The sequence below is a fragment of the Coenobita brevimanus genome, chromosome 97, assembly GCF_032717465.1.
Source record: "Coenobita brevimanus isolate Jiangsu-jjx chromosome 97, ASM3271746v2, whole genome shotgun sequence".
In the NCBI taxonomy this organism is placed as follows: Eukaryota; Metazoa; Arthropoda; class Malacostraca; order Decapoda; family Coenobitidae; genus Coenobita; species Coenobita brevimanus.
Genome location: NC_137050.1, coordinates 6,068,671 through 6,081,170, shown reverse-complemented (window position 1 = coordinate 6,081,170; position 12,500 = coordinate 6,068,671).

The window sequence follows — 12,500 nt, the reverse complement described above, 5'->3', positions numbered from 1 at the left end:
TATTATTATTATTATTATGGTTTATTACTATGATGATGATATTATTATTATTATTATTATTATTATTATTATTAATGTTATATTACTCTTATTATCATTATCATTGCTATTGTTGTCACCCCAATCCTCAGGTGGGGCAGAATGATGATGATGATGATGATAATGGTGATGATGATGATGATTATTATTATTATATTTATTCGAGCACAGGCATAGATAAGGATGCCAGTTTCTGTACATAATAGATAACAGGCAACTCATGATGCTCACACCCTCGCATGTTACCGCCTTGACACTAAGACCGAACCCTGTGTGTGTGGGGGGGGGGAGAGGGGGGAAGAGGGAGAGAGGGAGTGTCGGTAAGTTGGAGAGAGAGAGAGAGAGAGATTTTTACCCAGTGTGTGTGTGTGTGTGTGTGTTGAGGTGCTGGAGAGGCTGTTTTTTAAAGCCCTGCAGTCTTTGTACGCCTCGCAGTTTTACATGTCACAGCTTTGGCATTAATACACACCGTCCATACCGAATACGTGGTAGGGCTTTCTCATTCACGACTTGCATAACGTTAGTGGGAATTTATATTTCATTTATATTTTAATTATTTTTATTTCACTTGTTTTTATTTTTACTATTAATTTTTCCTTATTTTTTCATTTTTATTTTGACTTCGTTATTTTTTATTTTAAATGTAATTTTACTTGACATTTTTATTTTTACTGTATTTACTTATTTACTTTTATTTCTTATTTAAAGTATTTATTGATGTCGGTGGGTGTTGCACAAGATAAATAATAACAAGAATAAAGATAATATACCAACCCACTATTTTTTCTTCCTTCCCCGCTGTACGATCCAGTTCTTACCACATCTTAGTGTTTGTGTAGCTGAGCAGGTGTTTTTGTGGCCATGGGGTACTGAGTTTATATCCTTGCTGCATAATGGCAGGTATAGCCTCTCTCTCTCTCTCTCTCTCTCTCTCTCTCTCTTACACACACACACACACACACACATTATTTATAGCACCGTTGCAACATTGTAGTACTGCTTGACTGGCATATATGTTCTTTCTCCCTAATTTGAGATAGTGCACGTGCAACATTTTAGCACTGCAGAGACCTAGGAACCCACACCCTGCAATAAACTCAAGACCAAGACGCTTAACCCCCCCCCCTCCACCGGTGCCGGGACGATTTATTCTTACCTGCCAGTATAGACGATTTTACTTAGGTTACGAAGATCCGGTACTGTTGAAGGGTTTGATGAGAGCTGGACTTAACCCATCCATTTCGGAACGTCTCTCTCGCAGCGCTGAATAAAATCGTCTGGAGATAGCGAGACTAAGTAATCGCAGTGAAGGGATTGATCCATTCACGGTGAGGAAGGGTTTTGTTTCATTTCAGCCACCAACGGACGATTTTATTAGCATCTGCCGTAGCAAACTCCAAACCCCTTCATTGTCAGGACGATTTTCTCTGACAGTCTTGCTGCTGACGGACGGTTTTCTCTTCTGCTTTGACTACGTACAGACGATTTCATTAGACTTAACATAAACCTGTGGAACTGTATTGGTTAGGAAGTGTCAGCTCCTTAGACGATTTTTTTTGTCCTACTACCGGCAGACGATTTTACTGTTAGAACTGAGGAGGACATCTTTAACAGGTAGGGGTAGAAACAAGCCTGACCAACCGCCTCCCAGACGATTTTTTACTTTAGCCACTCACAGACGATTTTATTCCAAGTATGAAGGCCGTGTGTGATAGGGAGTTACGAGCACTTTGTTAACTCACGTGACGATTTTTTGTACCATTCTGTTGGCCGAAAGACGATTTTACTGGGTGTCAGACGGTTTTACTGGGCTTAAGGACCTCTGGGGCTAAGGAATTACTAGATCAGACGGTTGTGACTGACGGAAAACAAGTAAAAAATTCCTTAATCCCTTCAAGTACGAGAGGTGCCGCGGAGCTGAATGAAATCGTCTGGTGTAGCAGAAGTATATCCTAGGTCGTGTATTGAAGGGTTGTTAATGAGTTGTGACAGCCCCATCCCTCTCACAGGCCTCTCCCAAGCTGTTTAAAATCGCATCTTGGGGGGGCAGAGAAAGCCAGTAAGACGTCATTTGGCTCCCTAACACCTCTTCCATAGCGATTTATTTTTCGATATGACCGGTTAATATTTTTTTGTATCAAGGTTCGTATTTGTCGGATAAGGAGGCTCCCTAACACCTCTTCCTTAGCGATTTATTTATGGATATGACTGATTAATATCATTTTGTACGTTATTCATGCAGTGTGTGGCGATGTAGGAAGGATTTAAGTAACACAGGACAGTGAGGTGTAATAAGCAAAATAAATCGCCCAGGCGTCGGTGTTAGGGAGCTCTCTTACCTGACGAAAATACGGGTCCAGGTGGATTGATGAAGACTTTGTAACCGTCTCACTATCAGAATTATTCCCTAAGCTTAAGAAAATCGTCTGATCTTAAATATAAAAGACGCTACGGCAAAAAAATGGAAAATAAACGAATAAATAAAGCAGAATAAATCGTCTTGGGGCTAAAAAAAAAAATCGTCTGGTCTTATAAAAAAACGTCGCAGTAAAGATAAATAAATAAAAAGCGTCTTGGGGTTTAAAATAGTAAAGCTGCTTCCGTGTTAACCCCCTCAGAACGCGGATGTGATTTTTTTCAGCCTGTTCTTGTTGTCTCCAGACGATTTTATTCAGCATAATCCAGTTTTTTTTTTTTCACAGGATGGGTTAGGTACAGCCTCCCTCAACCCCTTCAGCATTAGGGATCTTTACTGAGTGGAATAAAATGCGTAAAGTGAAAATAAAACAGAAGGGATTTGACTTTAGTAATGGGGAGAGGTGCACTGTGGAGTGTTGAGGAAGGTGGTGTGTGTGTGTGTGTGTGTGTGTGTGTGTGTGTGTGTGTGTGTGTGAGAGAGAGAGAGAGAGAGAGATAATGTATGTGTGCGTGTGCGTGCTTATAACCCTTGAACCTATAACCATAAGACTTTGCATGACAATATTTTCCTTAAAGTTGCATCGCGCTTGCACACAGCCCACGCCTTAACCCCTTCTCGCCGACGATTTATTTTCAGCCCTTTTCTTGCCACCTTCAGACGGTTTTGTTCAGCTGCAGAGGCCTTTTTTAGTGAAGGGGGTTACATATAGAGAAATAAATACCCCTTCATTACCAGTGTCTTTACTTAAGGTGATTGAAATCGTAGTGGTAGTAGTAGCAGTAGTAGTAGTAGTAGTAGTAGTAGCAGTAGTAGTAGTAGTAGTAGCAGTAGCAGTAGTAGTAGTAGTAGTAGCAGTAGTAGTAGTAGTAGTAGCAGTAGCAGTAGTAGTAGTAGTAGTAGCAGTAGCAGTAGTAGTAGTAGCAGTAGCAGTAGTAGCAGTAGCAGTAGTAGTAGTAGCAGTAGCAGTAGTAGTAGTAGTAGTAGCAGTAGTAGTAGTAGTAGTAAAAATAATAATAATAATAATGATAAAGACGTCATTAATTGAGAAGAGTTGGCTTTTTAACGCTGGGAATTCTCAGAGCGGAACAGATTTGGTACACGCAACCCACCATCCCCTCACATGATGTAGTATTGTCTTCAAGTGATTACACTGAGTGAGGAGACATTACATTAAGGAAATATACTACGTTGGGTGGTAACCGTATCACCAGGTAATGAACGCTTGATTATCTAGATGTTTTGTCATTTATGCAAAAAAGAAGGAACCAAAGGCCAGGAGCCAGATTTGACCATAAGGGTTTAAATCCAAGGTAAGGTTTGAATTTATTGCCCCATAGTACTGCCCTGATGATCCCGCATCCCTTCAGCACTTTTTACACACACACACACACACACACACACACACACAATACCCCCTTTTGAATAGCCCTTTATCATTTTATTTTTTCATGTAGTTTGAAAAATTAAAAAAAAAAAAAAAAAGCACTTTGTCTTTACTATTCTTGTCGCCCAGTAATATATGCAAATATTTCGACAGCCGCACAACCACTAATATCGTTACGCGGGTAATATCGGTCCCGCGGCCACGCTAGTTTCGCCACCCGTGTTCCAGCCCTGTTTCACCATAGCCATTTGTGTTCCGTCCTGTTTCACCATAGCCATCTGTGTTCCAGCCCTGTTTCACCATAGCCATCTGTGTTCCAGCCCTGTTTCACCATAGCCATCTGTGTTCCGTCCTGTTTCACCATAGCCATCTGTGTTCCGTCCTGTTTCACCATAGCCATCTGTGTTCCGTCCTGTTTCACCATAGCCATCTGTGTTCCGTCCTGTTTCACCATAGCCATCTGTGTTCCAGCCCTGTTTCACCATAGCCATCTGTGTTCCAGCCCTGTTTCACCATAGCCATCTGTGTTCCGTCCTGTTTCACCATAGCCATCTGTGTTCCGTCCTGTTTCACCATAGCCATCTGTGTTCCGTCCTGTTTCACCATAGCCATCTGTGTTCCGTCCTGTTTCACCATAGCCATTTGTGTTCCGTCCTGTTTCACCATAGCCATCTGTGTTCCGTCCTGTTTCACCATAGCCATCTGTGTTCCAGCCCTGTTTCACCATAGCCATCTGTGTTCCGTCCTGTTTCACCATAGCCATCTGTGTTCCGCCCTGTTTCACCATAGCCATCTGTGTTCCAGCCCTGTTTCACCATCGCCATCTGTGTTCCAGCCCTGTTTCACCATAGCCATCTGTGTTCCAGCCCTGTTTCACCATAGCCATCTGTGTTCCAGCCCTGTTTCACCATCGCCATCTGTGTTCCAGCCCTGTTTCACCATAGCCATCTGTGTTCCAGCCCTGTTTCACCATAGCCATCTGTGTTCCAGCCCTGTTTCACCATCGTTACTCGTGTTCCAGCCCTTTATCCCCATCTGTTTCACCATCGCCACTCGTATTTCACTCGTTTCATCATCGCCACCCGTGTTTCACTCCCGTTTCACCATCCCCTGTTTTATATCCATTCGCTTCAAACCTGACTTTCAAGAACTTAACAGAACCTGAAGTTACTACCCCAAGTGTCGCAGTCCCATGTTTCATTTACCTCATGTTTCACTACTCGTTTCTACCGTAACAGCCAATCCTGACTAGACCTATAATTTCCAGCCCGTTTCATCGTCCAAGCAGACTTTCGTTTTATCCTTGTATTATCAATGTATTATCCATGTTTCACCACCACAGCAGCTTGTTTCACCCTCGTTTCACCACCACAGCAACTTGTTTCACCCTAGTTTCACCACCACAGACCCTTTCCACCCTCATGTTTCACCACTTCGGCACCCTCATGTTGTTCCCCATCAAGTTTCATCACTCAGTTTTACCACCCGTGTTTCACCTACCATGTTTCACCCGGTTCATCTTCCCGCTTCAGTACCCTTGTTTTTCCAGCCCGTGTTTTCGGCCTTAGCTCGCCATAAGATCCCCTGTTATCACATTCTGTTTCACGTTTCCCTGCCTATGTTTCGCGTGTTTCATTTGCTGTTTTATGAGGGGATGTGAGGAATGGCCCTGACATTCCACACCACTGCACGCCGTCCTCTCTCATGACGCTCTCCTTCACATCCCCTTCCTTCCTTCCTTCATTTTTATCTTCCTTCTCTCCTTCGTTTTTCTTCCTTCCCTCATATTCTTTTGACTTTTCTTCCTTTGTTGCATTCCTTCATTTTCTTCTTTCCCTCCTTCATTCTTCCTTTCTTTTGATCCTTCTGTCCTTCCTTCCTTCCTTCCTTCCCAACTTTCTTTCTCATCCTTCCTTCATTCCTCCTCTTTTTCATTTCATTCATTCTTTTTTACTCTCATTCTGCTATCCTTCTGCCCTTCTGACGTTTTTATTTATTGGTATTTAATTCCTTCCTTCCCTTCATTTCTCCCTTCCTTCCATCCTTCATTTCCGTCTTCTCTTTCACTCTCATTTCCTTTCCTCCATTCACTTGCTGCCGTCCTTCACTTCCTCCGTGCATTCTTTTTCTCTTATGCTTCCTTCTGGCCTTCCTTCTTTCCTTCATTCATTCATCCATCGTATTTTTCATTTCATTTCCTTCTATTTATCATTTTTTCCTTCCCTTCTTCCTCCTCCCGTTTCCTTCCTTCCTTCCTTCCTTAATTCATTCACTCATTCATTCCCTCCCTCATTACTGCACATTCCCCCCCTCTTCCTCCCTCCCTCCCACCTACCTTTCCTCTCTCCCTCCTACCTTTCCTTCTGTCCCTTCCCCATTACTGCAAATTTCCTCCCTCCCTCCCTCCCTCTTTCACCCTCCCTCCTCATTAACGTAGCCATGCATCTATCCACCTTTTCCCCTCAATACCCCCACTACATCATGGGGTAGGAGGTCGTGTTTTCAGTCCTGTTTGTCTGCCTGTGTCTGACTAGTTTCTCTCTCTCTCTCTCTCGCTCGCTCGCAGACTCATCCCTGTGCCCTTTTTCCTCCACTCATACTTATTTGTTCTCCAATCTATTCTCTCTTTCCCCCTCCCTCCCTCTCCTTTCATCCTTCTTTCTGTCTTTCCTTCCTTCCTTCATTTTTCGTCATCCCTGTTTCCTCTCCTTTCTGTTCTTTCTCCTTCCTTTCTCTCCTTCCCCTCCTTTGCGTCCTCCCTCCTTCCCCACCTCTCTCTCTCTCTCTCTCTCTCTCTCTCTCTCTCTCTCTCTCTCTCTCTCTCTCTCTCTCTCTCTCTCTCTCTCATTTATTATTCATTTGTAATGAGAGTAAATTTTTCGGTAATATTACGGCTGAACAGTCTGGTAAGGGCCGCAAGGTGTGTGTGATTCTCTCTCTCTCTCTCTCTCTCTCTCTCTCACACACACACACACACACACACACACACACACACACACACACACACACACACACACACACACACCTGCGGACCTCTAACTCACTTTTATTGGAGTGAGGGGGCAGGGTAGGCCTTTCTCACATTTTTCTCTCTCTTTTTTTTTTTTCATGTGGTGTACTAATATGTGTGTTTTTTGTGTGAGAAGCAACAGCTGTGGGTGTGCGTGCGTGCGTGCGTGTGTGTGTGTGTGTGTGTGTGTGTGTGTGTGTGTGTGTGTGTGTGTGTGTGTGTGTGTGTAAAGATTTGGGGATGTCGCTGGGGTGTGAACGCGTGCATGCATGTGTATGTGTATGTATGTGTGTGTATATGTATGTTTGTTCAGTGGGTTTAGTGTGGTTACTGGAGTATGAAGGCGTGCGTGTATGTTTCTATTTTATGTATGTATATGTGTACGTGTATGTATGTTTGTATGTCTGCACGTATGGCTCTTTTTAGGTACGTGTTCTTAGTGTGTATATTCAGTGTGAGGGAGTGTGTGTTTTTCTTGGATGTGTTTTATGTTTGTATGTGCATGTGTTTGAGTGCTGCGGTTATAAGAATGTGTGTGTATATCTGAGTGTATGTGTGTATATGTGTAAGATGGGTGTGTATGTTTGTATCATCGTGTATGTTTGTGTATGAGTGTGTTAGATGTGTATGTATGTATCCAAGGATGTATGTATGTATACATGTATGTATGTACGTTACCCATCTTCGTCTCTCTCTCTCTCTCTCTCACGTTTTCTTTCTCCTCTTCTCTGTCATTCCTCATTTCTTTGTCACTGTCTCCTTGCTTTATTTCTTCGCTCTCTCTCTCTCTCTCTCTCTCTCTCTCTCTCTCTCTTTTCTCCCCTACCTCTCGTTTTCTTTCTCCTCTTCTCTGTCATTCCTCATTTCTTTGTCACTCTCCTTGCTTTATTTCTTTTCTCCTCTCATTCTCTCTCTCTCTCTCTCTCTCTCTCTCTCTCTCTCTCTCTCTCTCTCTCTCTCTCTCCATCATCTTGCTTTCCTGCTCCTCCTGCTTCTCCGTCTCCTCCTCATTTTCCTCCCTTCTAACGGTGGCCATAAATCACACGCAGAGGGAGAGAAAAACAGAGAGAGAGAGAGAGAGAGAGAGAGAGAGAGATGGATGAGATGTGAGAGAAAGAAAGAGGAGAAGAGAGGAAGGAAGGAAGAGAAATGGAGAGAGAGAGAGAGAGAGAGAGGGAAGGAAGGAAGAGAAAGGATAGAACTAAGAGACTGAAGGAAGGGAGAGAGCGAAGGACGTGGGATGGAAGGAGTGAAGAGAAAGAAAAGATGGATGTAAGATAAGAAGAGACAGAAGGCGGGAGGTACGAGAAGGAAGGGAGTGGAGGAAAGAAGAGAAACAGATACATGGAAGAGAAGGAACGGGAGGAAAACAAGAAAAAGGAAAATGTAGGAAGGAGGGAAGGAGGCAAAGGAAGGAGTGACAATTTTTCTCTTTTCCTCCTTTTATTTGTTTTATTTTTCTTTTTTCTTAACAAGGAAAACAATTGACATAACAAAAGCGCCACTGGTGAAGCTAGTTTAGTCCCCCTTAACCCCTTCACTGCCAGGACGGTTTTTTTTTTTTTTTATGGGGCTTGCTACCCCCAGACAATTTTATTCAGCTTTTTTTCTTTTTTCAAACTGGAGGAGTTATATCCTCAATTATCTCCTTCCCCACTAGATGTCTCTCTGAAGTTAAAAAATAAAATCGTCTGCTGTAAAAAATAATTATGTAAATTGAAATAGTCATCGATTTGAAGGAGTTAACCCCTGTAGACTTTTTTTCATTTCCTGAAGATGTCACCATATTATTATTATTATTATTATTATTATTATTATTATTACTACTACTACTACTACTACTATTACCGGTATTAAGAAGAACACATTCTGTGGAGCTCTCATTGATATTGTAAATATTTAGGGGGGAGGGAAGATTCAAAACACCATTCGAGATAGAAAATTTTCAGGAGTGATGTATCATGGTTGCAGGCGTCTTTTGGCACAATTTTTCCCTAGCACTAGCGTCGCACTAGCGCCATCTATGTTATTTTTTCAATTTTTGCTCCTGCGCAGCAAAAATTACTGCATCGATTGCTTTGTAAATGTTCCAGTACGTAATCGCCAACATATACTAGTGACCCTGGGTATTGATTATGAGATCCAACAAATACTTTTCGATATATTGAGGAAAATCAAAATGGCCACCTCATGTCTGAAAGTGCTAAATTGGAAAGTACTTGGCCAATTTTGACCAAACTCGGTGGCAATGTAGTGGGTCATGAGTGAACGTGATTTGCGTAGTATGAATGACCTTGACCTTGATCACAAAGTCACAGATTAAAGTCCTTAAAAAATTTTGAGTCATACCAAAAGTCCCTTCATATTAGGTCTGCGGTGATAGTATTTTCACCTGGATTGTGGACTTCTTTTTTTATTGCTTCGGCAGTTTCAGAATTTTAGTTGTTATTATTATTATTATTATTATTATTATTATTATTATTGTTGTAGTTGTTCTAGCTTACCTACCCCTTCCAGTTTTAACAGGTCCTAACTGATGCTGTTACCAGATTATTATTATTATTATTATTATTATTATTATTATTATATTGTTGTTGTTATTCTAGAATACCGACCCCTTCCAAGTTTAATAGTTCGCCAAGAAAAATCGTCTGAATATATCAAGAATAAATTTACACTCGGTTCACTCTAGGCCCAAAATTGCCATCCCCATCCTGAAAGCTGCCCTGAGACGAGAGGTACACCCCGTGAAATAGTGGTGCTAATCACGAAGAAGTGCTGTCATTAGGATGTAAGAGTCGTATTTTTTTTTTTTTTTTTTTTTACTGTTACAGGAAATAAGCCACAAAATAAAAAAAAATCCTACAGTGCGTTTACTCTGAGCTGGCAAAAATCCCTAACCTCTTTCAGGACGAGGAGAAAAAGAGGAAGAGGAAGCGGAGGGAGAGAAGGAGAAGGGAGATAAATGAGAGGTAAATAGGGAAAGATTAGGATGGTGAAGAAGGAAATTGAGAAGAATAAGAAGAGGAGGAGGAGGAGGAATTAGTACAGATGAGAGGGAGGGAAGGAGGCAAAGAGAGAAAGGAGGAAGAGGAGGAGGAGAAAGAAGAGGAAGAGGAACGAAAGAGGAGAAGACAGAAAAGGGGAGGAGGAGGAGAAGAAGAGATAAGGATGTTGCAAAGAAGGAAGAGCAAGAGGAGGAGAGGAAGAGGAGGAGGAGGCAAGGAAGGCGAGCTAAGGATGCTGAGAAAGATAGTGCATTACAGATGACATTCAGGCCAGGAGGCTGTTGATTTATACGTGCCGAGAGAGAGAGGTGGGGGGGCGAGGAGAGAGAAGAAAAAAGAGGAAAGAGGACGCGAAGAAAGAGATAAGGTACAAAAGAATGAAGAGGGAGAGGAAAGAGAAGAATTAGAGGAAGATGAGGCGAAGGAAGAGGGAAGACGTAGGAGAAAGAAGAGGGAGGGAGGAGAGAGAAGGAAAAGAGGAAGGTGAGGCGAAGGAAGAGGAAAGACGTAGGAGAATGAAGAGGGGAGGGAGGAAGGAGGGAAAAAAAAAAGAGGAAGAGGAGGCGAAGGAAGAGGTAAGATGTAGGAGAATGAAGAGGGGGGGAGGAGAGGGAAGAAAAAAAGGAAGAGGAGGCGAAGAAAGAGGTAAGGTGCGGGAGAAATAAGAGGGGGGGGGAAGGAGAAGAAAAGGAGGAAGAAGAGGCGAAGGAAGAGGAAAGGCGTAGGAGAATGATGATGACTAGCAGGTGGGGAGAAAAGAAACGGAAGAGACGGAGGAGAGGAAGAGGAGGAAACGAAGAATAGAGGAGGAGAAATAGAAGAAGGGACAAGGAGGACGGGAATGAAGAAAAGGAAGTGGGTTAGGAGAAGGATAGGGAAGAGAAAGAGGAAAACAGGAAGAAAATTATCAAGTACAGCGTGTGGTCTTAGTGGGACTCAAAAAAATAAAGTAAAAAATGAAAAAAAAAAAAAGTTGATGAGGCTGTTGACCCATATATGTCTGGCCAAACTGGTAACGATAAGATCAGCAGTGCACGGTAACTCCCTCTCAAGTCAGCTTTACCGACTTATTAAGGGCTTTGGTGCTGGTGACGCCTTTTATGCTGTGACGCCCATGTGTTTTATTTTTGCTGTCCCTGGCGATTTTGTCCAGTAAAGGAAAAGCTTCTTATACTGATGATTAGGAAGTGTACCAGTGAACCTTTTTATCAGGATTATTTTTGTTGAGGTTGTTCTTGGCACCAACTGACTGTTTTATTCCACACGAGAATGACACTTTCTTGTGAGGAAATCGATTAAAAAAAAAAAAAAAATCACATCTCTTTTTGAGGGAAGGTATCCACTATGATCGTTTTATTTTGGGTAGTGACAGACGATTTTGTGCAGTTGAGAGAAACCCCTGACCAGTTAATATTTAAAGCTTTGGACCGTTTGGATCTCTCGATTTATGTATGTGAAGAGGAGAAAAAATAAAAGCCGGAACCTTGTAAAACTAGCCATGAAAAATCGAAGAAGAAAACCAAATTCAAGACTAAGCACAATCGTCGGAAGTTTCCAGGAAGAGAGTGTCAGTGTGTTCATAGCAAGGAAAATGTTATTCTAGATTCTGACCCACTGACAAGGATTTTGCTTCACTAACCAAACTTTTATGATGTTAATATGAATAAGATAACTGTCTAGCAGGGAGAGGCATGATACAGTTTTTTATTTTTTTAGCTCATATTGTTCGTGCAAGAACAGAAACTCCGGTGCATCCATAATAGGGCGAGATTAAGGGGAATTTCGTTTAACCTTTTAATTGGTATGATGTTTCCCACCCGAGCGGAAAAAACATCCCCTCCACCTCTTCACGCTTCACCCCTTCCAATACCGCCCCTCCTCTACATCCCTCTTTCCTCTTTTTCCCTCCCCTTACCTTTCTCCACCCATCTCTTCCTCTCCATGTCCCCTCCAACTCATTCCCTCCTTCCCTTCCTTCCCTCCGTCTCTCGCTTCTTCCTTCCTCCACTTTTCCCTCTCCATGTCTTCCTCCCTCCATCTCTCCCTTCTTCTTCCAACTCTCATTTTCCATGTCTCAGTCCCTCCCTCCCCAGGTCTCCCTCCTCTCCCACCCCACTCATGAGTTGTGACCGGAAGTTACACCTGTCACCGGAAGCAGCCTCCACCCCTCTCCTGTGGCAGAGAGAGAGAGAGAGAGAGGGGGGGGGGCGGGAAGGCTGGTGGATTGAGGAAATTGGAGGTAGTATGTATAATTTACGTCTCACTGCCAAACCAAACATAAACAAACCTGTACAGTAATGCTGGTAAATTTAATAATAATAACTGGAACTCTCTCCTGTGGACAGTCACTAGTCTCCACCTACTATTTCTTACAGTGACCTTGACCCCATTGAGGAGATTTGGAATTTTTTGAAATTTTTAGATAAAACGAAATAAACTCTTAAGAATCAGCCCTCCATGTTTCAGTTTCGGATTACTTGCTCAGGTCCCATTGAAATCTCCAATAAAACATGACCACCTTATCTCGTGCACTCATAGTACTGATGTGACTCTGCCACTGCACGTAAAATATTTGGATTTATTTTTTATCAGCAAGGCCCATACCAGGACACACAACCAGGGCCCGTCAGATTCCCACCA